Source organism: Culex quinquefasciatus, chromosome 3, assembly GCF_015732765.1.
Source record: "Culex quinquefasciatus strain JHB chromosome 3, VPISU_Cqui_1.0_pri_paternal, whole genome shotgun sequence".
In the NCBI taxonomy this organism is placed as follows: Eukaryota; Metazoa; Arthropoda; class Insecta; order Diptera; family Culicidae; genus Culex; species Culex quinquefasciatus.
This window is the reverse complement of record NC_051863.1, coordinates 133,803,780-133,831,649: the sequence shown is the minus strand read 5'-3', so window position 1 is coordinate 133,831,649 and position 27,870 is coordinate 133,803,780. Positions and strand designations below refer to the sequence as shown.

General features: G+C 35.8%; 1 protein-coding gene and 2 non-coding genes across 3 annotated transcripts in view; 2 read left to right on the top strand and 1 right to left on the bottom strand.

Annotated features, from left to right (window-relative positions):
* Positions 1-27,870, top strand: part of LOC6035492 (dendritic arbor reduction protein 1) — a 256,132-nt gene that overhangs the window by 199,259 nt on the left and 29,003 nt on the right. The window lies entirely within an intron of this gene.
* Positions 13,358-13,429, bottom strand: Trnap-cgg. The gene has a single exon. It is a non-coding gene; the product is annotated as a tRNA-Pro (tRNA).
* Positions 13,596-13,667, top strand: Trnap-ugg. Its single transcript has one exon. It is a non-coding gene; the product is annotated as a tRNA-Pro (tRNA).

The following is a 27,870-nucleotide window of genomic DNA, read 5'->3' as shown; positions in this document are numbered from 1 at the left end:
AAATGACATTTGAGAATGGCGTAAGTTATTTCAATATTTTTGTATTTTGTAATTTTAAAATTACTGTATTTCGAAGCCGTCGCATCGTATCAAAAAGTAGTCAAAGACAAACTTGTAGGAAATTTGATAGGCTTTCTGAAAAAAATGCACTGAAAAAAAATAAACGCCAATTTTATGAGAATCTTCAATTTTTAAGTTTAAAATTAAATTTTAAGATGATGTCACGATTTTGTTTGTTTAATTTTTTTGTGAAAATAGCCTTAAATGTGACAAAAAGACTCACGAAAGATGCAGGATGGTATGTCTCTCCTTAAAAAAATACAAAAATCATTTGCTAAAACTTTTTTTTAAATTGGTTTAAACGTCAAAATTTTAAAAAACCGATAGTGAGAATCGATTCCCCAGACAAATTTACATAAAAGTCTCTATATTGACTATTGTCCTATGTCAAATCCTTGTGAAGATACAGTATGTAAAAAAAGTATTTACACCCCTTGGGCACTATGCACATTTTGTGATGAAACATGTAAACAATTTAATGTTGACATAAACCTAGTACTACGTTTTGTTCAGAAATTCATGCCGAACATTTTGCTGCAAAAAGCTCATGAAAAGATGTTTTCTATAAAAGTTATATAACAAATACTATTACAAAAATAAAAAGGTGCAAAAAAAGTTTGTACACCTTTCGAAAAATTAACATAAATAAAGTTATTTGTTGACAAATCACCATAAATCCAGTCTCCCAACTCCAAATAGGCATCCTTGACTGATTAAAAAAATAATTTGGATTGAATATAAAGTTTACTAATTACTTAGTATAAAAGTTTATATAACTCTGGAAATTCTATATAAAACTTATCTAAACTTAATTTTGCAAACTTTCAATTTAACTAAATGTCAATATATTACCATAGAATTGCTAAATAAACATTTTGGAGTGGGTATAACACCGTTTTGGGGTCTTTGTATCGCTAGAATAGATTTTTCGTTGGAATTTCGTACCAACCCGGAATTACGTCGTCGAAAAATCCACCGGCATCCGAACCGGTCCACAATTCACAAGTTAACCTATGTGGCATCGGAAAGGGCATAAAATTTCCGATCTTTTGATACCCATACATCTAGGTTTTCTATAAAACCCACGTTTTTAAATACCTGGGCAAAAAGTAAGTTTGATCCACGAGAACAAAAATTACGAAATTCCATACATTTTTGGCAGATTGCTCAAACGAAACCATAACAACGTTTTTGCCTAGGCCTAGGCCTAGGTTCACTATCAGTTTTTGAAAATTTTGATGTTTAGACCACATTTCAAAAAAAAAGTTTTAGTGAATCATTTTTGTATTTTTTTAGGAGAGGCATACCATCCTGCATTTTTCATGAGTCTTTTTGTCACATTTTAGGCAATTTTTACACAAAAAAATGAACAAAAAAAAAACGTGACATCACCTTAAAATTTAACTTTTAAGCTTAAAAAATGAAAATTCTCATAAAATTGGCGTGTATTCTTCTTTCAGTGTATTTTTTTCAAAAAGCCCATCAAGTTTCCTACAAGTTTATCTTTGACCACTTTTTGATACGATGCAAAGGTTTTGAGATACAGTAATTTTTAAAGTATAAAATACGAAACTTTTTAAATTACTTACGCCCCTCTCAATTGTAATTAAAAAAATAATCAAACAATTGGCTCTATATACACAAAAATGGCTTATATAGGCCAAGGATAACATGTCTGAAAAGATTCATTAAAATCGGACAGGGTCGGGTACAAAAGTACCAGAAAAATTCCCGATTTGAGCTGAAATTGTTCTATATTTTGAAATTCTTTAAAAAAAATTAAACTACCAAAGATTCGATTCGATTGAGAAACTGCTCCCTCGCCACTGTCCAAGTTAACATTTCCCGCTTCGATCCACTCCACGTAAACTCACTGTTCAAGGGTTGTACTTCTCACTTGGCAAGTGAAAGAACGCGCAGTCCGACCAGGCAGTAAGTCATATTTTCACCTCTCCGAATCCTTGGCCGTCGGTTCCACTTGCCACAACTCCTCTGAACCGCACTCTCGCTTTCTACAACTCCACACACTCGCACACATGCCAAAAGTTAATTAAAGACGCTAGAATACCCCGAGCGTGTACTGTAACGAGACTCCGGGCAAGGGCCAACGAGCCACGATATCGCGCTTGAAAACCAACCAAACCAGATCTGCGCGGGACCTCGCGTTCCAGGGGATAGCATTACAGCGAACAGGTCATGCCCTAAAGCGCAAAACCTTCTAATCGGTGCGTCAAACTTGAACGGGTGCAGGATTTATTTATTATCAACAAGTCCAGGGGGAGTTTGTCAAAATCCTGAACACGATCACGTAACTCGGTCAATTATACCATTGTCACGAGGAGAGAAAACGGACTGCATTCCGAGATGTGTGAGACACACACGTCAGGCAAGTTCATAGAACAGAGATTTGTACAGGGTTGACAGGCGACGAACCCGCGTGTGTTCTAGGCTCGCGGTCTAAGCTTCTCGGCTGTCACGTTCAAAATGCGAAACGAGATCTCTCCGTTTGGATTGGGGGTGAGTCACTCGATTAGATTTCAGGATTTGTGGGATTGAACGGCTTAGTGCAGCGTATCGTTGAGATTTGTCACGGACGTTGAATTGTTTTTGCTGTTGGGTTTTGAATGGCATGGGAAACTTCCCTTCAAGACAAAGTTTGCAGAATTGTTACCCAGATCAACGGCCATTTCAATACTTGAAACTAAAATCATTGAAAAATTCAAGTTTATTTTGATCAAATCCACTCTATATCATAACTGATTCCCAATCCATAATTAGAAATTAAGTCAAACTCGATAAACAAACTAGCTTCCATTTCCGCCCAGCAGGTGACCGATTCTATAAATCACCCCCGCAGCTTTTGGTCGTCCACGGCAAAGAAAGAGCACGTGCTGGCCAGCCAGAATCTGCCTGCCTGTCATCTGGTTATATTGGCCAAAGCTGTCGAAGATGGTAAACAAACGATAGGCCATAAAAATGCCTTTTTCGTGCCCCGAGATAAATGATTCCAGAAGCGTTAAATAATATGGCGCGAGAGAGAGAGAAGAATCTTGGTGTCGTTCATGACACCTCTCGGTTCTACGGTGGTCACACACCGCACATTCCAGGAAGGAATTTGTTCCACACTCTTACGATCCGGTGGTCAAGTGGCCGCTAAGGAGAAAGAACCTCTTATCGAGATGAAATTTTCCATTTACGAAAAAAAAAAAAAAAGAAGAGAAGAACGGACCGACCTGAAGTTCCGTGAAGCTTTAAATGGCCATAAATATGACATAATTTACGATTATGATTTGTTATTGAGTTTTGACCTGACTTCGGGGTCCCGCATCGTGTTGGCGAGCCTCGCACGGGATTTAGATTTTCTTTTTGATTGTTTTCTTGCAACAACCTCCAAGGCCTGCGCTGCGCTCTCAGCTGTGGCCGAGGTGTTATAATTGCCGATCTTCGTCGACCGAACGGCCGGATGGAATTCACGGCTGTCCCTCATCTGGCCACATGGTCTGGTCCGGGCCGCGGCGTAGCCCAGAGCGATCGCCGTGTGTACCATTTCTTCGCGCGCTTCTTGTTTGGTCACTTCACTTTTTACGAGTCAATAAAAATTTTAATTTATGCATCGATAAGTTTGGATTTCCTATCTTTGTTTTCGCGCTGGAGTGTGCGTTTTTTTTACTTATTTTTATTTATTTTTTGTTGAAATACCTCCTTTTTATCTACGGCCTCAGGTGTTTTGGTTGTTCTTCGCTAGATTGATAGTGTTCTTGACCAAATTGTACTATAAAGCAATTCTCTTAACAATCAGCCTTTTTTTATTATTATTTTTTTTTTGAAGATTTGGATGGTGCGTACTTTTCCTATGACCAAATCAGACATTTTGCATAATTATTTCGTTCATAGACTTTTCAAACAAATTTGACAGCTGTCCATAACCTGTACCTATCCAAATGTTCTAAATTTTAACTTGAGAGAAGAATTTCGGATCAATTTGGTTCTTTTGGCAAAGTTATAGATTTCGATCTCAGCACATTAAAAGACCTAACAAAAATAAGTAATGAAATAATCAGAAAAAAAATGTTGCAGGGTTGCCAACTTAAAAAAAAAACATGATCTTTGCACTTTTTTTGCACGCGGTTTGTATCATTGAACTGACTTAAGATTAAAATCCGGCAAGTGTTATATTTGGCAACATGAAAAAAGGGCTCTTTTCCGACATTTTGCGGGATATACCGAAATATTTCGTGGGGAAGTCTAAATTTAAAAGATTTTTTTCGATTTTTTTGGAAATTTCTTCAAAAAAGTCGCTGAAACCGATGAATTTATGTACAAATCCATCGAATTCTTATGAACATGCTTTGAGAGACTCTGAATTACATATTTGACATGAAACAAATCATTTCCGAACCAAATTTGCCAGATTTCTATCTTTCTTCAAAATTACCCCAAAATCCAAAGTGTAAACCCTAATACGACCGAATAAAAATCTTTTCATTGTAAAATTGTTCATAAAAATACAGAAACAGATTGTCCGGATACAACTTTGAGCATAACACACTGCTAAACTTAGAGTATTCGAGCATTAAAAAGCTATTTATTACCCAAAAGGTGCCCAAAATTATTTGTCCAATCCTCTGCCATGACATTTTAAAACATTTTCGAATCAATCACATTGTAGAGAACAGTTTTCAAAACAATTTTCCTATATACTGCCCCTGATCGCATAAATGTCCCATATGCATTTTCATCACTTTTGAGTTATTGATGCAGTTTGGTTCAAAATCGTGTGCTCTTTCAAAAGAGCCTATAACATCCAGTACTTTGTTCTAGAAATCCTGGGGAAATTCAGTTTTTCCATGAAAAATTAACACGTAGCCTTATGTGTGGGACAAACTTGCCTTGCGTTTTTCTCAGTTTGCTGTTTTTGCATATGGGACATTTATGCGAACATGGGCAGTATAGGATAATATAAAAAGTATCAATTTTAATTAAATGAAATATATGCCCAATTTTGTAAAATAAAAAGTGACTATCATCACATTTTCTGGATTAAATTCCTTTCCTATGATGAACAATTTCAAAAATTCGGTATAACTCGCAAAATGTCAGGAAAGTGCTATTCTTTCATGTCGTCAAAGATCAGACTTTTTGCCTTCCTCACCTCACTGAGGCAAGGCTATAAAATCACTCGAAAAATGAACTTCTTAAATACGACTCCTAGATATACCTTCACGTATACCTATCGACTCAGAATCAAATTCTGAACAAATGTCTGTGGGGATGTGTGTAGACATGATTTTTTTCCACACGATTATCTCAGAACTGGCTGAACCGATTTTGGCCGGATCCGCCTTATTCTGTTCGTTTTGGGGTCCCCTAAGACCCTATTAAATTTTATTCTGTATAGTGAAGTACTTTTAAAGTTATGCCAAGAAAACGTTTTTTTGTAGCTACAAAAAAGGGTGATTTTTGCATAACCTCAAAGGCCAGATCTTTTTGCTTACGCGCGAGAGTCGCGCAGCATGCGTAGGGATTTTGGTCCACGCGGGGGATTGGCAGCCACACCCCCTTGCATGCGTATCGCCCGGTTGCCACATTGCTTAAGCAGTGTCTGCGTCTCTTCTGGAAAAACATCTGTATTGATTATGTTGCTGCATCATTTTGTCTCGACAAAGATTTACACGAACTTTTTAATTTTTTTTATAACTCATGAGACTTTTCTCCTTTATTTTGGAGAGTTGGTAAAAAAATAATTGAAAATTGCTGTTCAAGTAAAATCAATAATTCAACAATAATTATAAAAAATAAATGAACAAAAATAAAAAAAAAAACTCTTAAATTAATTTGTAAATACAACCTAAAATACAACATGAATGCGAGGAAGGCACCAACCACCTTAAGGTGGATTAAGTAACGTTTTTATCTTAATGTTCTAGCAAAATTCAATACATATAAAACATTTTTTTCTTAATTTTTAATGTAAAATAGAGTTTGGAATCACCTAAAATTGGATTTGTGCAAAAATGAGCGATTTTTCGAACTTTTTCAACAGTGCCCATTAATTAAGAATCATTTAAGATTGGAACCTCTGGTTGCTGTATCTCAGCCACAAAATGAAAAAAAACACAGGAAAAATGAGTTTAATTCCCGAACTCAACTTTAAAATGCCGACATTTTCAGCAACTATCCATACGATTTTCAAAGTCAAAAACAAACCTCACTGATTTTTTACTGGTATTCCAGATAAAATTATTAAACAACATTTTGAAATATAGGCCTAATTTCAAAAGATTTACCAGCCTGAAATAAAGCCATTTGAAATTTACGTTGTTTTTGGCGATTACCAAAAATCTCATTTTCCAGTAGTTTTTTATGTATCTCAGCAACCAGAGCTCCTTACATTCAAAAGAATATACGATAATTTCAGACAAAGACAACCAAATTTCTTTATCAAAATTTATGTAATATTATTTTTAATTACAAAAACAATTTTTACATTAAAAAATTAAGCAAAAATTCAAAATTAAATTTAATTAAATTCCATGCCAAATAAGGAAACGGATGTACCTGATCCACTCCGATATTAATGAAACTTTGTATTGTACTTTAGAAATATAAGCCATTTTTGTGTATATGGAGCGAGTTGCACTCGAGAAAGTCTTTTGAGAAGGGTGTTAGTTATTTGAACATTATTGAATAGTTGCAAAAGTGGTCAAGTACAAATTTGTGGGAAATATACGCCATTTATTTGAGATTTTTTATTTTTGAGTTTAATAGTCTAATTTGAAGAAAAGCCAACGATTTTTTGTTTCGTCAAACATTTTTGTGGAGTAATGTAGATAGGACGCTTCAATCATTTCAAAAAATTCAAAAAACCAAGAGTGCTGTAAAAAGTTATTGATTATTGAAAAAACAATTTTCTTGTTTATTGGCCAACTTTTTGCGGAAATTGGTTTTGAAGTTCCAAAAATTCAAAAAGTTACTTTCTCCATATATTTTTGTGTGTTTGTCTGCTTTACAACCTTGAAAATTAATTTTTACGATCTAAAAAAATACTTTTCGAATTTTCAAAAAAAAACACGCGTTTTATAAATTGAAAAAAGTTGTTAATGACCCTTAACTCCAACCTCCAACTTTCTAAATTGTAATAATTTTCATATATTTTCCCATAGATTTATTTTGTTAGACCAAATCTATTTTCAAATAAATAAGCACCTAATTCAATCCATTCACAAATTTCTCTCCGCCTAATGTTTTGTTTGGCAACAATGTTTCTTCAAGTGTACAACACCACCTCACACTTTCGCGGCACCATTTGTTCGGAATGCAAATTCGGGCTTTTTTTGTGTGTTGCTTCTTTAGACCACCGAAAACCGCCAAACTCGTTATACAACAGTCAACAGCCACCGACAAGTGTGCCAGCCAGTCAGAAGTACTACCTCCTGGGTCCAGTGCCAGCCAAGTCTCACACAAGATAAATTATGCCACCACTATCTGGTACGGGTTGTGTGCACTATGCCGAAGACTGACCGCGGCCAAATCGCTAAAGAGTTTCAAGTTGGAAGCAGCGAGACTTCTGGAATAGACTGGACAACGTTGATTTCTTTACAAAATTGTTTTTTTTATCGATTTGGCAGGGTTGTGAAATCAAAATGTAGCATTCTAGACTTGATTGGATTTGTAACCCTGAATTTTAGTGCAGTATTTTCACAAACAGTGCTACCAGTTTCCGATTCCACTTGCCAGTCTATGACTACAGCATCCCAAGCTGGTCCACCAGCTCTCGTCCAAAGAGACCTACGCAGTTGTTTATTTTCTCACGCTTGTCTTGCCTGGCTACCACCGGCTCTGGCCGGCCACTTACGCCTCAAGTTTGCTTTATTTTGACAAAAAAGTTTTACAAACGCGACATCGCGACAAGCCACTTCAGCAACAAGTGGACCTGGGGGTCGAAGTGGGTACAGTGAGTGAGAGTGGCCACTGGACCAAGCTGGACCAAGCACACTCGAAGGTGGTGGCCCGAAAGGGGGCCCTGTCAATGCGAAGTTTGGGTGAAATGTTCCGAGCAGGTTCGCAAGGGGGACAGTTGGGGTTTCTTGTAATGATGATCAAAACACGAGAATATTCAGTCTCTCGTCTTAATTCAACAAACTTTCAAAAAACTATAAAAATTTCAGAAACCAATTTTACCCCATGAACCTCAACCACTTTAATGTACCAGCTTCCTGGTAGCGTTACGTTCATTCATTTCTTCAACCTTGCGCACTACAATCAGTAAGAAGGTTGAGGTATGGCATGCTTCCGTCAATAAGCTAGTTTACTGCAAAGTATCGTGTCACTGTTGGTCGTTTTGGTAACAAAAACGGGCTTTACGCCCGATCTTTTGTCGGTCTATACGTCACTATAATCGCATATTTTGCGCTCTGATTCGACCACGCAGCGGTTTGACAACCATAAAGCAGGCAAGTGCGTGCAATGTTGATAAATTTGTCCATTAGCGAATGCGATTTACAGCTCTACGGAATTTGTGGGCAACCCGAGTGGGAGTTTTTAAGTGGTGATTGACACTATCAATCTTTAATTTTAATTTGAGCAACGTTGAGTACTTTCGATTTACATCAATTGAGTATAGGGTAAATGCTACTATTTTGAGCCCAAATACTTAAAATACTTAAAATTCTTAAAATATTTAAAATACTTAAAATACTAAAACAAACTTAAAGTACTTAAAATACTTAAAATACTTAAAATTCTTAAAATATTTAAAATACTAAAACAAACTTAACATACTCAAAATACTTAAAATACTTAAAATACTTAAAATACTTAAAATATTTAAAATACCTAAAATGCTTAAAATACTTAAAATACTTAAAATACTTAAAATACTTAAAATACTTAAAATACTTAAAATACTTAAAATACTTAAAATACTTAAAATACTTAAAATACTTAAAATACTTAAAATACTTAAAATACTCAAAATACTTAAAATACTTAAAATATTTAAAATACTTAAAATACTTAAAATACTTAAAATACTTAAAATACTTAAAATACTTAAAATACTAAAAACACTAAAAATACTAAAAATACTAAAAATACTTAAAATACTTAAAATACTTAAAATACTTAAAATACTTAAAATACTTAAAATACTTAAAATACTTAAAATACTTAAAATACTTAAAATACTTAAAATACTTAAAATACTTAAAATACTTAAAATACTTAAAATACTTAAAATACTTAAAATACTTAAAATACTTAAAATACTTAAAATACTTAAAATACTTAAAATACTTAAAATACTTAAAATACTTAAAATACTTAAAATACTTAAAATACTTAAAATACTTAAAATACTTAAAATACTTAAAATACTTAAAATACTTAAAATACTTAAAATACTTAAAATACTTAAAATATTTAAAATACTTAAAATACTTAAAATACTTAAAATACTTAAAATACTTAAAATACTTAAAATACTTAAAATACTTAAAATACTTAAAATACTTAAAATACTTAAAATACTTAAAATACTTAAAATACTTAAAATACTTAAAATACTTAAAATACTTAAAATACTTAAAATACTTAAAATACTTAAAATACTTAAAATACTTAAAATACTTAAAATACTTAAAATACTTAAAATACTTAAAATACTTAAAATACTTAAAATACTTAAAATACTTAAAATACTTAAAATACTTAAGGGTGCACAGCAGCCAAGGAAGTTGTTGTCTTCTTATTCCAAATTTGTCAAACTTACGAACCCAATCCTGCAAGAACCTGATTGTAAAATTAGTCAAACTTTGTTGTAAATAACTTTGAAGACAGTAATTTAGGGGATGAATAAAAAATCATATCGATAGTTCCCGTATTTTTGAAAATACTAAAATGTCTGTATCAGAAATCTGGGTGCAAAAGCTATGGTTGATGTGTACCGTTAAAATACTTAAAATAATTAAAATACTTAAAATACTTCAAATACTTCAAATACTTAAAATACTTAAAATACTTAAAATACTTACAATACTTACAATACTTACAATACTTACAATACTTAAAATACTTAAAATACTTAAAATACTTAAAATACTTAAAATACTTAAAATACTTTAAATACTCAAAATACTTAAAATACTTAGGCCGTTGCAAATATTTTTTGACCTTTATGTCTCTCGAATATGACCGAAAACGAGGGGGAGGGCAAAAAAATAAAATGTTGATAAATTGAATTTACGAGCCATGGTTTTAACATTTGAAAGAAAAAAGTAATTGAAAATGCATTATTCACCGTTTGTTTTGCAATTACTAGTTTCCAAAATACCTAAGTATTGACAAAAATTTTTTTTTTTTGCGAAAAAAAAGATTTTTGCGAATATATTTTTAATCGAGCCCAAACATGCTCAATAAGATTATCAATGCAAAAAAATGCGGTTTAGATTGTTTTCAGTTGATTTTACTTTTAAATTCATTTAAATTTTGAAGTTTTTTGAATAAAAAAAAATGTTTTTGCCCCTTGATTTTTCGGACCAGTTTTGAAGGGGGGCGACATAAACTTATAAAAGTATTTGCTCTGGTCGAGGTCGAGGGGGGGGGGGGCTAAAATAAAAAATATATAAAAAATTGAGCCATGGTCTTAACATTTGAATGAAAAAAGTGTTTTAAAATGCATTTTACACTAGATCAGTTGTTTATCAATCATTAATTTTCGAAAAATGTAAGATTTGACGAAAACAAAAAAATAGCGGTACTGTACACCGAAAATATTCAAAAATTTGAAAGATTTGTAAGTATACTCAAACATGCTAATTAAGATTCTAAACGCTGCGGAATGCGTTTTAAATTGATTTAAGTTTATTGCTCTTGATTTTTCATTTGAAGTTCTTTAAAAACATTTTTTTCGGGCCGATTTTGAAAGGGAGGGAAACCTTTAAAAAAATGACGTAAATTTTTATCATGCATTGACATTTGTACAACCGTGAACATTTTTCATAAGCTCATGAATATTTTTCATGAAGTCATGAAGTTTATTCATGACCTCATGTTAATCATTCGTGAAATCATGAATAGTGATATTCACTTTTTCATGAACAAATACACAAATGGTCATTTAAAGTTATAAGTCATGACTAGAATTCATAAAGTCATGAAGTTCTATTCACTATTACATGAATAAAATTCACAAAATCGTGAAACATATCACGAAAACATGAATTATATTATTCACGGGTTCATGAATTGGAAAACATGATGCCTGGAACACTTTTTTTTTTATATATGAATGAAATTTTGAACATTGTTTTTGTCCCCAGATTTTTCGGGCTGATTTTGAAGGGGAGGGAAGGGAGGGGGGTTACAAAAACTTTAAAAAGTATTTGTACCAGCCTTTTTAAAAATAAATTATGTAAATTTTTCTCATGCATTGAAGTTCGTAAAATCACGAATATATTTAATTAGCTCATGAATATTTTTCATGTGATTGAAAAGATAACGTAAGTTTTCCTTTGTCAAGGATTTTTAATATTTTTTTTAATACTTTCAAAAAGAGATCATATTCTGGACAACTCCACTACTCGAGCAATACCAAATTCCTCACCGTCACCTCTTTCCTTCCTCCCACAACGCAATCATCCTAAATATTTCGTTTATACTGCTTTATGTCCCATAATCTCCTTCCTGTCGCCGCTGGGTCCAATATCATCCTCTTCATCGTCTTCAACTCACAGGTCACAAGCAAGACCTGCGCGACCACACCGTCGTCGTTGTCGTCTTCGTCAGCCCTAGTTCTTCAGTCAGTCTTGCACCACCGAGATGCAGGCAAGAGAGACCTGCAATTTTCTGCGAATCCTCCTCCATTGATGACACTGCGGATCTCCGGATCTTCCGTACCAGGGTGGACGAGAGGTCTTATTACAACCATAATGTTCTTCTTCCCCTTTCCCTGCGCAGAGCGCTGTCTGGAGAGCTGTCCCCTGTCATTAGCCAATTGTTCTTCTCGTTCGCGCGAGAGTTGCTGGGGTTCTTCTGGAGGTCTCTGTCACCCAGGACGGGACCCACCGAGAGTTGTCTTGTAGGTCGCTGTCGCTATTAATTTATTTAATCCCTTTATTCATGTTCAAGTTCAAGTCTTTATCTCTGGCCGTTCGTGTTCGGTGCAGAAGGGAACTCCGCGGGCCGGGCAGACCCCCTCGATAATGTGGTGCTTGTTTGTTTTTTTGCGCGCCGTGTCCCGTCCGGGTCCCGCGGGAAGAGAGGGTGTCAGACTGACAAGAGTTTTCACTCCCGCGGCTGATCCTCTGTCACGAGCGCGCGCCCGCGGGATTCTTGGAGGTGAGGGAAACATGACCGTCGAGTTGTCCACGGGACGAGTGTTGGCGTTAGAGAGAGCGTTAGCGCACAGAAGTTGACAAGCCATCATAGCTAATTGCGCTTGGTGCAGAGGTACAGGGTTAGCGAGGAATTTGCGGTAGACTGGTTCGGGGTCTAGAATCGTAGATCTTCAAGATTGTAGGGAGTGAGGTTCGTTAAGGTTTTTGACGTTGACCCAATCGTGTTCAAAACTGAACCAGTCTACAGCGTTCAGCGATTCCCTCTCCCAACTAATCACGCTCGCAACAGGTCAGGTGGATATCGAATATCTGTATCGTGATATCTGTGTCAAAACATGCTCGCAGAGCAAAAAAATACATTTTCCGCAAAAAAAGTGTCAGGAAACGGGTCTTGCGGCTAACGTTTAGTCGCAATTTAGTGCAGCTCCCCAAGCCCCGGGGGCCATGTTCCGTCGCCGTCCAAACTTTTGTCATCCAATCAATCGTTTCACGAACTCGAGGGGGGGGGCATAATCGCACCAGGTTGACATTCGTAGTGATAAAAATACGCTGATCTCGCAAAGTCGACATTAGAAAGAGTGATATAAATTGCTACTATTTTTTGCTGGCTTAAGATGTCCCCCCCTGGGCAGGTTCTTTTTATGGGAACCAAAAAACAACCGACGGTTGAGATGTTTTGTGGGCCAACAAAAGTCCAAACGCGCGGCGATCGTGTACGCCCGTGGGCTATGATTGGAAGTTTGGCAGTTTTTATGATGAGGGTTCAATTTTATACGACTCTGTCTGATTTCGTGACGATTGCGATCGCGGACGACGACGTGTGTGAAATTGGTGGCGTGCTGATTTTTGGGGCCAATTGATTGCGGTTATCGTAATTTCGGCGTCCGCGCCGTGGGATCACGAATCACGAAGTTTGGACAAAAATCCAAATAAGCTAGGGGCGATGAGAGATAAAAAAAAACGGGCTCAACCGGGATTTGAACCCGGAACCTCTCGCACCCGAAGCGAAAATCATACCCCTAGACCATTGAGCCGATTGGTTTTTGAATTTCTTTCTCTTCAATTTCGAATTTGTTAAAAAAAATTATTATAAGACAAAAATGCTTTCCACATGGGTGATGAAGCGAAACCGAACTAGAGATGGCAAAGAGTATTGAGTAAAGCGACTGCTCAAAATTTCCATTAGGATAAAATACAAGTGGCTCAATGGTCTAGGGGTATGATTCTCGCTTTGGGTGCGAGAGGTCCCGGGTTCAAATCCCGGTTGAGCCCAAAGCTTTTTTTTATTGAGGGAGGGTATCGTTCAGCACATCGTTTTATTTTTATTCACACCGTTTTTCTCAATGTTTAAACCTATGAATTGGATTTTCCAAGTGTGTAAATTGTTTTGGTGAAATAAAAAAAATCTTTGTAACTAATTGTGTTGTTTTATTTTTTCAGGTATGTACTATTTATTTCGGATAAATTTCTCGTAAGTACCTTAAATGTATAAGCATTTTATTTAAATTTAATAAACTTAGTTAAACAATCAATTGTGTTTTTTTTTTTCAAATAAAACATTAATAGTAGGTTTACTTATGGTCAATTTGACGTTATCAATTCAATTTGCAAACTTTTAGAATGATATTTGTAAGAAACATAGTGACTATTAAAATCCCTCCGGTTTTAAAATAACTATTTTTCAAAGCACTATTGAAAACGTACCTGAACGTTTCGGGGCCTATTTATGAATAATAAATTGAAAATCTATCAACCTCATCCTGATTTGTGGTAGTTATTTTTAAAGATAAAATACAGGAATAATTGTGTTTTTTTTTTCAAATAAAACATTAATAGTAGGTTTACTTATGGTCAATTTGACGTTATCAATTCAATTTGCAAACTTTTAGAATGATATTTGTAAGAAACATAGTGACTATTAAAATCCCTCCGGTTTTAAAATAACTATTTTTCAAAGCACTATTGAAAACGTACCTGAACGTTTCGGGGCCTATTTATGAATAATAAATTGAAAATCTATCAACCTCATCCTGATTTGTGGTAGTTATTTTTAAAGATAAAATACAGGAATAATGGAATATTCTGAGTGTTGCCCAATAAACTCTTCTTTTTCGATAACCGAAATCTCGGGAACTAATGGTTCGTTTTTTTTAAATATCACAATTTAAAAAACTAGAAAAGCATTTGAAAATATTCATGCTTAGTTCTGTTAGCCCTTTCAATAAGTTTTTCTTGGTTATAGGGCGTCCAATTTTCCCGGATTTTGAATTTCCAGGAAACGGGAAAAAAAATTTAATCCTGGAAATTCCCGGGATCCCGGGAAATTTTTGAAGCAGTCATAAAATCTAAGTTTTCATTATATTTGTTATATTTTTCTAGCTTAAATCATAAAACTAGCTCAAAACTTTTAATTGGTGATAAGCTACACTTCAATCTCAAGAAGCAGTGTTTAGATAGTTTATAAAACAAATTTAAAAAAATGTGTTCTTTGAAGTGCTTTGGAATTTAAATGAGGCAGGTTAAGCACTCGCTCCTAACTCCATCCAATTTGCTTATTTTCACTATTTAATCATCTAATTTTGCACAACTTTTAACAATTTTCCCTAATAAGCCAAATTAATGCAGGTATATGTCGAAAACAAATGTTTATGCTTTTAAGTATTCGACTGTTGATCTACTTACACAACCAAATTTGAATTTCTAGACCAAAATTTGATTTGTTTTCAATTTCGGGAATTCCCGGGTCAAAATATGAAAAAAATCCCGGGATTTTTGTCCCGGGAATTTCCCCCAATTTCACAAAAATTGCATTTTTAGCATTAAAAATTGTTTCCGAGATCCAAAATCAAACGCTAATTGATCAACAAAAAAAACTATTTTTTCCTGATTTTTTATCTTTGCTTTGCCATATATCAGCAATCAAAGGTTGTATCAACATAGTTAAAAAGAAAAATAAATTTTCTAAGCCTCTCATTTTTTTTCAAACATGCACACACATGGGAACTATTCTAAAAAATATATAATCTTCGACATGTTTCAAAAAATTTTCATAAAAATGAACATAGCTTTCAAAAAGTCGTAGAAGTAGAAGTAGACGATTGTTTGCCTTTCCTGTAGAGGTTGCTTTTTTGTCCTTAAATAGAGTATTATTTTAGAATAAATACCATTTTTTACTTTCTTTATTTGTAGACGTCACAACACAGCTTGACCAACTCTGTAAATATTCGAAAAGACCAAAAAAATACAATTAATTTGCTTCATAAGAATCAAATAAAAATTAAGTTTGCAATCGTCAAATTTAAAAAAAAATGAAAGTATCGTGCGACTTCCCAATCATTCCAATAAAAATATTTTCAAAACAACCTCATTATTTGGAAATTCAGTTTGATTGTCGATTGGTTTGAATGCGACTTAGGATATATAGGGATATAAAGAAGACTTCATCTGGAACATGATGAATCAGTTAGGTGAAGATTAATTTTCTTAAAACTGAACTTTTTCTGAAATCTTGCCCTAGATGTATGTGTTTTTTTTATCTAATATTCGTCTAAATGATTTAAAAACCACAGAGTTTCAAAAATTTTTTTTCGCACCTTTAAAAAATTACAATCCTTTTGTAAAATTTTTCGCCACATATTTCTACCTTATGTTACTTCAACTTGTTCCGTACCTCCTACCACTCGGATCACAGTTTTTCCCGAAGCGCCCCGTTTCGACCGCTGCCCAGCTCCAGTTCCAGCCCAACTTCAGCCCCGGATACGAAACGCCCACGCGACCAAAGCTCCCTGGGGAAAACAGAGCGCGAGCGACGCGAGAGATGATGTAAGGACTGACAAAGTCCTACAGACAGGGCCGCAGAGATCTCGCCCAACAAGCAAAGTGCCTTCTCTCAATGGACGGTCTTAAGAGCGAACGAGGGGTTTTGAACGAGCGAAATTAAGGCTTATTTTCTTCGTCCCTCGTGCCTCGTGTCCCATTGATCCCGGCACGGAACAATGCAATATTGTTTCCAACTTGGACGGAGACCTCTCCCGGCCAAAAGCCAGCAAACCCCTCGCGGCGTTGATAACGTCTGCTTTGGGACAAGTTATTTCCGCAAATAATATATCATAACACGGCCACGGCCATGGGGGTCGGACGCCGAAATCGGTTCCGTCCATCGTGCGCACTGCTAGCTGGGTGGCCAGTCGGTGCTGTACGCGCGGATCAGGTCCGAGGTCCGACGACGACTTCGACTCTGACAGAGTACGCGACGTGGGACAACACTTAATCGCTATTAAATTAATCCACTTTATCAGCTGCACCGTCCTGCTAGATCTTGCGACATGGTCGCGCTCTGTAGATCTATGAAGACCAGCGAGGATCGACAAGGGGGAAGACACTCTCACCGAGTCCATCAAAACCCACGCGCGATTTGTCCTCTCTGGCGTCACTCTGCGAGCTTCAAAGAGGCTTAAGTCTGCACATTCTTCTATCATGTATAATTAACATTTTATCGCCCAACAGTCCGCTTTGAGCAGGGAATTAAGCTCCCGAAGCGAAAAGCTGCGCTATCAGCGCGCTCCACGTCGGTCAATCAAACTAATCATCATTAATCAAAACGGTTTAGAGAGCGCGACTTCGGCACTTGGAGGTTGTTCTGTGGGAAGAATCGGTTTATAAGCCCCACCATTTTATTGGCACCAAATCATTGGCCAATATCTCACCGGGTCGATCAAATTAGCTATTTTCGAACCGATGCAAGTAATTATAGCTCCGGTGATCGAACAGAATCGATACACTCTTTTGTCATTTTAGATTGGCGCAGAAAAAAATGGATCGTTAAACATACTTTGCTGAAATTGGAATCCGCCAGCGCAGCGAGTGATGTGGATCATAAAGCAAATATGTTTAATAGGCGAGGATCAATCTTGTTGATGGATTTGGCTTTCATGGGTGATACCTGCTTAAGCAGATTAATTCACCAGATTGTTGGCAGACGGGGACGGAATTTCATGAGTTCACATCCTTATGCTCTTTCTTCTAAAATGAACAGTCGTTTGTATGGACCTTCCGTGGGCAGTACAAACAAAATAATTGCAGTTATCTGCCGCTACAACCGCAGTCAGCATGACCAGAAATTGTACCATGTCATCATGTTGTCACAACATTTTTTCCTCCCAACCCGGCAATTCCGCAAAGCTGTTTCTTTAAACGGTAAAGCACACACTCACCCCCGTCGGCATTTCATTACACACTTTTCGCGCGCACCTAGAATAAATCAACCATCAAACTGTCATAATTCATAAAATTGTTGCAATTAGTCAAGAAGGGGGTAACCAAACACCAACTCTACAAATTATAGTGTTTCACACTAGCGGGGCACTGAGACGATTGACTGACCGGCTTACAATAGGGGGCTACACACCGAACTCCGAAGCCGGTTCGATTTCATCTATTTTTTCCCACTGAACGAGTTTTTTCGTCGTCGTCGTCATCCAAACCTGACCGCGCTGCTTGCTATACTTAGCCTGGCTTCTTATCGCGCTTGAGCCAAAGTTCCAAATGAGATACGAGCCGAGATATGAGCTCAGCCAGGCGAACGCAAACTCCCATAAGACACGATGTAAATTGCGCGGTAGCAAAAGTAATCAAAGTGTTGCTACCCCTCGAGTTGGCCGCGACCCATGGCCCCCACAGCAGCAGCGAACTCCCTTTCAGGACCGTGGACTGTGGTCGGTTTTGTGGAAAAAGTGGTTAAAATCGTCCCTTTACCTTGAAATTTGTTTTATGTCTCCGAAATAGACCACCCTTAAACCACGCAGACGTTTTTTTTTTTTTTTTTTCAAATTCATTTAAATTTCCTGAAAAGTTTCCGAACTCTGTTATTATTTCTTAAATTTCAGGTTGTTATGAAATCGAGGATTTGAACGGTGTGCGTCGCGGTCATCACGCAGGATTTTCGTTGCCGTTTCCGTCTTTGTTTCCCCCCCGATTGTGTGTATTTCGACCTGGGTGATTTCGCGAATGTTTGACAGTTGCTTTGGAGGATTTGAACGGTGCGCGTCGCGGTCATTACGCAGGATTTTCGTTGCCGTTTCCGATTGTGTGTGTTTTTCGGTCCGGGCGGTTTCGCGTTTTCGCATCTTATTTGGTTTTATCTTTCCACAGCCGGCTGTCTAAGATTGAATCATTTATGCTATACTCAACACCAAATAACCGGGAATAATCTCATCCGCATCCTCCGACTGTTTGCCTTGAGAATGCATAATACATCACACCATTAAAAATTTTTATTGATTATTGGGTCGCATCATCATCCTCTATGTTGAATCCTGGCCATTACCCTTACCCACTAACAAAATCCCAAGTAGAAGTAGTTTTCCGGCACACGTGGGGGTGTGGATATCGTATAGAACCCACCCTTGGTAGCAACCTGTGCTAACTAACATTCCCGTCCCAATCCCCCGAGATCTACAAACTGACATGGCGGGCGCCGTTGGTGGCCAATGACTGTTACCTATTTGCTTCAGATCTAGTTTTAATGATCTTGATGTTTTATCTTTTCAACGCATTCATACATGCTGTTGATAAGGGAAACACCATTAGATCGTTCAAGCGTATGGTCGGTTGTATTGATAGGATATTACGGTCCTGTTCAGCAACGGAGAAGGACAACCATGGGTGGTCTCTCATGCTCATGCTCATGCTCAAATTTCAGGTTGTTATGAAATCAATCCAATTCATTTTTAAATTGTTGTACTAATCTACATTCAATTTTCTTATCTATCAGCTTTGGAGATCCTTACCACTACAAGTCATTTCAAGCAAGATCAGAAAAAAACTGTTCAAAAATAATGATACTGGGCAATTCTCTGACACTTCGGACAAGAGTTATTATGTGCATGAAACTTTGTATGTACCTTTTCTATTGCCAAAGAAGACATTTTACATCATTAGTTCGTCCTTGCAAGTCTCCATACAATTCTGACAGTTGACCATACAAAAGACAATTCAAATATTCAAAAATCTGTATGGGACCATCCATAAACCACGTGGACACTTTTTTGGAATCTTACCCACCCACCTCCCCCCTCATGGACAATTTCCATACAAAACAATTTGTTTTTGTATGGAGCGTGAACAATCGCTGAACCCCCCCCCCCCCCTTAAGGTGTCCAGGTCCACGTGTTTTATGGATGATCCCTATCATGAGAACGGATTTTTATATCAATTTGGTGTCTTCAGCAAAGTTGCTTTTCATACAAAAAATGATTTGGCAAAATAATCTTTCATAAAAAAATCTCAATTTTGGGTATGTTTTATAAGGGGCCATTCATAAACCACGTGAACACTTTAGGGGAGGGGGGTGTAGCGATTGTCCACGCCCCATACAAAAAAAGATGTTTTTTTGTATGGTCTATTGTCCACAAAGAGGGGTTGAGGTTCGAGCCAAAACTCTTACTAGTGTTGGTCAAAATTCATTTAGTACATTTGGCAGTATTACCAATTTTTCAAAAAAAAATATCATATTTTTTGGAGAACGTGGAAAAAGTCGAAACCTTGTTTAATTCTATTTTCAGATGTAAAATAAAATTTTCAATCAGGAGTTCCTAACATAAAATTTGATATCGTGCATCGCTTTCAAGCCACTTAGAATTTTTGTTTTGTTTGTTGAATACGTTAAATACGCTTTTTACCAGTAGAAGTCATGACCATGCTTGACCATCTCTGAAAGCATTTTTCTGAAAAGATAAGACAATTTTCTACAAATTTGCTCAGAAGACATTAATGATTGGACCAATGTTTGCTGAGATTCAGCCAATGAAAGAAAATAAAAAATGAAAATCTGAAGTGTTTTAAGGTACATTAAACAAAATTTTCGTTTTTTGCTTTTTGAGTGTTTTTGAATGCTTATGCCGATGCAAATATTTTTCAAAGTTTTTGTCCCTCGGGGTCGAGGGGGGGGGGGTCAAAAAAATATAAAAAATAGAAAAATTGATCAATGTTGATGTCTTCAGCGAAGTTAAAGATTATAATTAGGAACCTTCAGGGAAAAATGGTACACTTAAAAAATACCCATTGCTTTACAGCATTTGTTTACACACTAAAAGTTGAATTTCCAAAATACGCTTTTTTAGTTTTCAAATTTCTTGATGTGTTTTATGGGACTCAAAAAGATATAAAAAATATAAAAATAGGAATAACAAGCCATAGTCTCAAAATTTGAATGCAAAAAGTGTTCAGTTGTTTTGCAATCAATAGTCTACAAAACATGTAAGATTTGACGAAAACAAACATTACAGCGAAAAAAAAAACTTTTTACTATACTAAAGAAAATTTTCAAAAATTCTAAAGATTTTTAAATCAACCCAAACATGCTAAAAATGATTCTAAACGCAAGGGAGTGCATTTTAAATTGAATTCAGCTGATTGCACTTAAATTTCCATTGAAATTTTAAGGTTTTTTGAAAAAAAAAAATTTTTTTCCTCTGATTTTCGGCCCAACTTTGAAGAGGGGGCAACAAAAACTTTAAATGAAATTTGTAGGTAAAAAGGGTGTAGGTAAAAAATGGGCTTTTGGAAAAAAGAAAACACCAGAAATAATGTTGTTTATGTATCACAAAAATAGCGTTAAGTGACGTTAACCCTGAAAATATGCTTCGATTTCAATTTCAAAATATGAAACAATCGTGAAAATTTCCGTCCTCTTGAAAAAAAAAATCAAGTCTTTGAGATCAACTAAAACAATTGATATGATCAGTTGAGTTTATGTTTTAAAACCTTTTCAAATCTAAGGTTTGATTCAAAAATTTTGAAAATATTTGTTTTTGACATTTTTTCTATAACTTTATTTCGTAAGCCAAAAACATGTATCCAAGTAAATTTAGACTTATTTTCAAAATTCATTGACCGATTCTTCGGCTCCTTTTCAAAAAAATCCCAAGTTTTTTTCAGCATTTTGGCTGTAGTGGCAAAATAAAAGAAGAAACCCCCCAATGTTATTACATATTTGGAAAGATAATTGATTTTCCTACAAAGAAATATCATGCAGAATGAACCATATAGTATCTGTGCTTCCCCGGAAATAAAAATGTAGCGTGACGGGACAACATCGTAAAACTGGACTTTTAAAAGGCACACTACAAAAAACGCTACAGTTTTGTCAGTTTGATTTTTAAAAACTTTTGCCCTTCTACACATTATCACAAATTAAAAAAACAATCTTTTGCTCCTTGAACTGAAAGAATTGGTTGAAATTTGAGTTTTTGCCAGCCATTTCTTTTCGTGATGGGACAACGAAAGGAGCAGATTTATGAAAAAACTCTTCTCCCATTCAATGGCTTGCAGACCACATTTGGTCAATATTCTTGGCTTTTAAGGTAAGAAAACGCATTTAAAGCACATTGCAATTATTGCATCATAATAAAAATTATTTTTTTCATATTAAAAATCACATTGAAAATTGAAAAATGTGACATTTTGGTGTAGCTTCGCTAAGAATCGGTCTTATCATCGGTATTTTATAATAACAAGTATCACAAAATATGTTATAAGTTTATACATTTTAACAGATATGCTTGTTCCAAAAGAAATCAAAATATCAATAAAATTTAAGCATTATGTTCCCTTAATTTGCAAGCCTATTCCAAAATGTAGCCTCAAAATTTAAATAAAAAAGTCAAAAATGCCCTATTTTATTTAAAATACAAATTTCAAGTATAAATAAATATTTAAAAAAAATAGTATTTTTCAATCTTATCGAATAAATGAAAAAATAGTATGCCATATAGTTTTCTAGATTTTCGCAAATTATTCCGCGATTATTAAATTTGTCAAACTTTGTCCACACATCCCCTGTGTCAAAAGATGCAATTTCGCATCTTTTGTTTTTCGACACAAGTCTCCATACAATTTTGCGGGCTGGTCATACAAAATGGGTACGTAAATATATGAAAATCTGTATCTCAAATTTTTTTGATCAATGTTGATGTCTTCAGCGAAGTTGAAGATTATAATTAGGATCATTCAGGGAAAAATGGTACACTTAAAAAATACCCATTGCTTTACAGCATTTGTTTATACTAAAAGTTGAATTTCCAAAATACGCTTTTTTAGTTTTTGAATTTCTTGATGTGTTTTATGGGGCTCGAAAAGACATCTCCAAATATTTTTGCATACTTGGTAAGATAAATATTTGATTTCCCTAAATAAGAAAGGTCATGTAGATTGAACAACATTTTACCTGTGCTTCCCACGAAATTAAAAAAGACTTATCTGATATTTTGATAAAGCTCACCGTTTTGGAGTTATAGTCACTTATAGGTTATAATTTTCGGGAATTTTAACATTTTTCGTTTTTGAGCATAATATTCGTTAAATTTTAACATTTTTTGTTTTAAAAAAATACTTTATAAAGGAAAGCCAGATTTGAAACATATTTTTGAAAAGTTGAGAAAATTGGTTTTCTTTGAGAGTTTGAAAATCAGAAAATAAGTTTTTTCTGAGGTACAGTCTCACAAAAAACTCGAAATGATTAAAATGAGTTTTTTTACCTGTAATTTTCAACTGACGATATCTCGGAAACTGTCGGTTCGATTTTCAATGTTATTAAATGAAACTTTTGTGGAATTTTTCAATAAAAATAATTTCAAAATTTCATTTTATTTTTGTATTCAAAAGACTCTTCTAATCAGTTATCTTCCTTAGCCATTATGTAGTCGCGTGTTTTAGCGTTTCCTTATTAAGTACACGTAAGCGACCGCCGAAGGGTTAGCAATCTGGTAACCTGTTATAGGTTATCGCGACTAAAGGCTGAAAACTGTAAATTTTATTGAAGAAGACTCCTAGAACCATCGCGCGTATTGTACGCCATAGGAAACGATATTGAAAGACCTATCAAATGAGTAATACAAATTTTGACGTCAGCAAATCCCTTGACCATAGTTCTCCTCGCGATAGTGCCAGTAATGGCGTCTACCAACATACAGGTACAGCGGTACGGCGGGTGGCAGCGACGGCATCGGAGTTACACCGGCCCAGGGCCGCCAGCACCATCGCAGCACCACAACCAGATCAATTATGAAAAGCGTTTTAAATCCAAAGCCATTGCCATTGATTGCCGCCGGTGTCACTTGGCTACAAAATATTTATATATCCACACAGTACAGGACAGGGACTCGAACCGGGGTGGCTGTAGTCCGACCTCGGCCACTAGAAAAGAGATAATTCATAATTATTAATTGTAATGGAGCAAAATGCGAGCCAATAATTCACGCTGGTTCTACCGCCAGGGTCTGGAGACCGGCGGCGGCGGTGGCGCAGTTTCTGAAGAATGTCTGAATTTAATAAAAAGTAGAAGGCGGAATTGAAAGCGCTGCCTTCCGTCCGTACGCTTTCAGACGTTGGACATTCAGTCAATAATAATCGCCGGTGTGTCGGCAACTGGCACAATCGGATCGGAGAGCTTTCGAGGATATTCGTCAGAGCTCGACGCGACGCGGATTGTTAGATCTAATTTTACAAAGGAGGGGTGTATAAATCATTTGGCCGGGTTTGTTATCTAACCTCCCCCGCAAAACAGGAAGATTTTCTCGTGGAACAGGGGGTAGCTTTTAACCTTTTGCAACCCCTTGCGAGCTGTTCAAGGTGACGCAGCTGCTCGGTAGACTGGGTAGTTTTAGATCAAGGGTAATTGGAGCGCGGAGAAACTCCGCGTTGAGCCCGTTGAATCAGCTTACGCTACTAGACAGTGGTGTGATTCATGAATTTGATTTGAACTTGGCCGGAGCTGATGGCGGCCAAGGTTGGGATTAGGAATAGGGACGAGCTACAGATTGGTTTCTGATGAAATTTGAACAAATCTTCGTTGGAGATTTTAACTGAGAGAAGACTGATTTTCTAATAAGGTATAAAAGCAAATCTGTAAATGACCGATTCTTAGCGAAGCTACACCAAAATGTCACATTTTTCAATTTAAAATGTGATTTTTAATATGAAAAAAATCATTTTTATTATTATGCAATAATTGCAATGTGCTTTAAATGCGTTTTCTTACTTTAAAAGCCAAATGAGGTTTGCAAGACCAAATGAGGTCTGCAAGCCATTGAACGGGAGAGGAGTTTTTTCATAAATCTGCTCCTTTCGTTGTCCCGTCACGAAAAGAAATGGCTGGCAAAAACTCAAATTTCAACCAATTCTCTCAGTTCAAGGAGCAAAAGATTCGTTTTTTAATTTGTGATAATGTGTAGAAGAGCAAAATTTTTTAAAAATCAAACTGGCAAAACTGTAGCGATTTTTGTAGTGTGCCTTTTAAAAGTCCAGTTTTACGATGTTGTCCCGTCACGCTACATTTTTATTTCCGGGGAAGCACAGATACTATATGGTTCATTCTGCATGATATTTCTTTGTAGGAAAATCAATTATCTTTCCAAATATGTAATAACATTGGGGGGTTTCTTCTTTTATTTTGCCACTACAGCCAAAACGCTGAAAAAAACATTTTTTTTGGAAAGGAGCCGAAGAATCGGTCAAATGTCGTTCGAATTACAAATAACCCATGACAAAATGCCACCACAACCAGCTGAACCAATTTGTGCCAACCGTCTCGTCCAGCTCAAATTCCATTTCCATCCCCGTGGACTGCGTCTAATTTGCTTCATTGATTTGTTACTATTTAAATCACCTTAATTGAGCCAAGTTTGGCATCGCAGTGGAGTCCCCTCGTTAGCGAGCAACTCTTGATGAATGAACTCCACGCCACACGCTCGCGCGCCCGCTTTCCAAGAACGCGACACACACAACACAACAAACAGTAGCCGGTCCTTGTCCCCGAACCTGGGGCTCGAAAGAAAACCGTGAAATTTACCGCCCAGCGAACCTGGCCTCGGACCTCTCGAAAACCGCGGTAGCACAACATATCACACCATTAATTCATTCGCCCGGGCGACAAACGACGGCCACGAGAGTTCCCCCCTTAAAGGGGGGAGGGTCTCCCCCTCAGTGACGAATGTGATGATCGGTATCGATTGCAGCAGAGCCACGTACAGAAACATATGGCCAAGCCAGCCAGTCAGTCACAAACAAACATTAATTTAGATGTAAATTTATTCGCGAATATAAATGAATTTAAGTTCTAGGAAATTTTTCAATTAACTTTTTGTTTGGTGGTCGAACGGTACTGGGGAGGGAGTTAACCCTGAGTTGTCACTGATTTAAAGTTGTTTTTTCCTTGTCAACTAGAAATTTTTCAGATTTGGAAAAATAATTTAATTCATTTTAAGTTTTGCTTATTGAATATTATAAAAAAGATTAAGCTTGAACTTCTTTTAAAATTGCTTGAAAATATTAACTATAATTATTAAAGGTTGGTTCACACCAGGGTTAAAGGAGTACCACGGCAGCCGTCACAACATCATGTCATATTGATGATGCAGAGCTTTCCCTTGGCGGCTGGCAGCAAACCAGATTACTTCATCGTCGAGACTACCGCGACGTATACGCGCGTCTGTCACATTTTATGAAACGGCAGATCGGCGTTGTGAACGATAGTCATATTTGCCAACTTCTTTCAGTAGTGACATGAACAACAAATTTGTGGCAAAATTCTATCGATAGAAGTCTTGCATGGACAGTGTATTTTTTCCTGCTTTTCAACTTTCATTTTAATCTCAAGACTAGAACATTCCAACAAAACCATTTTGGTTTGGCCTCTTTAAGTTATTTTGTTGAAATTGAGGTCTTGTTTGTTTTTTTAAACTTTTGAAATAATCAATAATGCATTTCTCCACACAGCAAAAAATCCGATGGTAAAATCGCATGCAAAAGCATGCACATCACCTTCGTCAAAATAAACACTTAATATTACACACTGCATGTACAATTTTTGCAAACACAAAAAAAAAAGTTGCAACCGACGGGATTCAAACCCAGCACCAACAGTAAGGACTGGCGCCTTAGCCCACTCGGCCATCAGACCGATGAAAACCTGTAAGGATAAACGCATATATGAGCTTGCCATTTCGGTCAAGTAGGTTTCCCATACTGATGGGCTACATATTTCAGGGTGTAAAATCACATAAAATTGCATAAAATAATGCAATATATATTTTACACCCAGGCCTTTTACACGCAGCTGGATTACTACTTTTTTAGCTGTGAAACTCGGTCGGTTTCACGAAATATTATTTTTATATGTTTTTAATTTGACTATTTTGCATCATTCATATTAACATCAACATCATCTATAAATGATATGCACAACCCCATTTTTTTAGGCATATTCCAAAATGTGAAATTCCCAAAAAAGGTAACCACTGCACAGTGGTCCAGATCACAAAATTAAGTGGAAAATAGATTTTCAGAAAAATTGTGAAGTTTTAAAGCTTTGGTGTCTTCAGAAGAGTTGTTTCATATGGAAAACGGCAACTTATGGTTTGGTTCAAAATTAGGTTGGTTCACGATTTGAAAAACTAATTTTTCAGGAATATTTTTGGGATTTTTCTTGTTCCTGAAAATCAATTTGCAAATCAAATTCAAATTCAACGCTTTATAGGAACATTTAGAAGGAATGAGTGAGCAAGATTGTCATAACTAAGTTACAAACGTGCATTCTGTTTATGAAAAGAACTTTAAATAATAAATTTTTGCGTAGAAAAATTAAAAAATATAAGCAAATTCTTTATTTTAAAAATTAAAATCTTTTTTAATATTTTTTAAAGATAAAAACTGTCTTTAAAAATAAATTAGCAAAATGTGCAAACGACCACAAAAGTTTGAATATTTTTAATGGTAACAGTGGTTTCGTTTCAATCACCAAATACAAATTCAAATTAAAATAAACCGAATAAACACATTTTTTTAAAGCTTTCTCGATCTTGCATTTGCATCTTGCATTCTAAAAGACATTTTTAAAATGGAAAATCCGTAGCTTATAAGACCTAAAAAACCTCAAGATTTATTTTTTTAAACTTTTTTCCGGCCCGCCACTGCTTCAGAAAAATCAAATCTGACCCACAAGGCCAAAAGATTGGGTACCTTCTGGTTTACGGAAACGGAGATAAGTTTTTGGAATTAAAATTTGCGAATGATGTTGTTCTTACCCTGAAGTTTAATCATGGATCTAAGTAATTCCATCAATATTATGAATTTTAATGCTCGCTCTTTAAAAGCGAAAGAAAATGAATTTTTCAACTTTTTACGAGTTCATAACGTGCATGTTGCTGTTATAACCGAAACATTTTTAAAAACTGGCACTTATTTGAAAAGTGATCCAGATTATAAAGTTATAACCAATAACAGAATGAATCGAAATGGCGGTGGAGTTGCAATAGTTATCCACCGTAGTATGACTTATAGCACTTTACGTGACTTTAAGTTGAAAGTTATTGAAAGTTTGGGCATTGAACTTGAAACTTCTTTTGGGAAAATTATGATTGCAGCTGCATATTTGCCATTCCAATGCACTGGGGAAAATAAAAATTATTTCAAAGGGGAT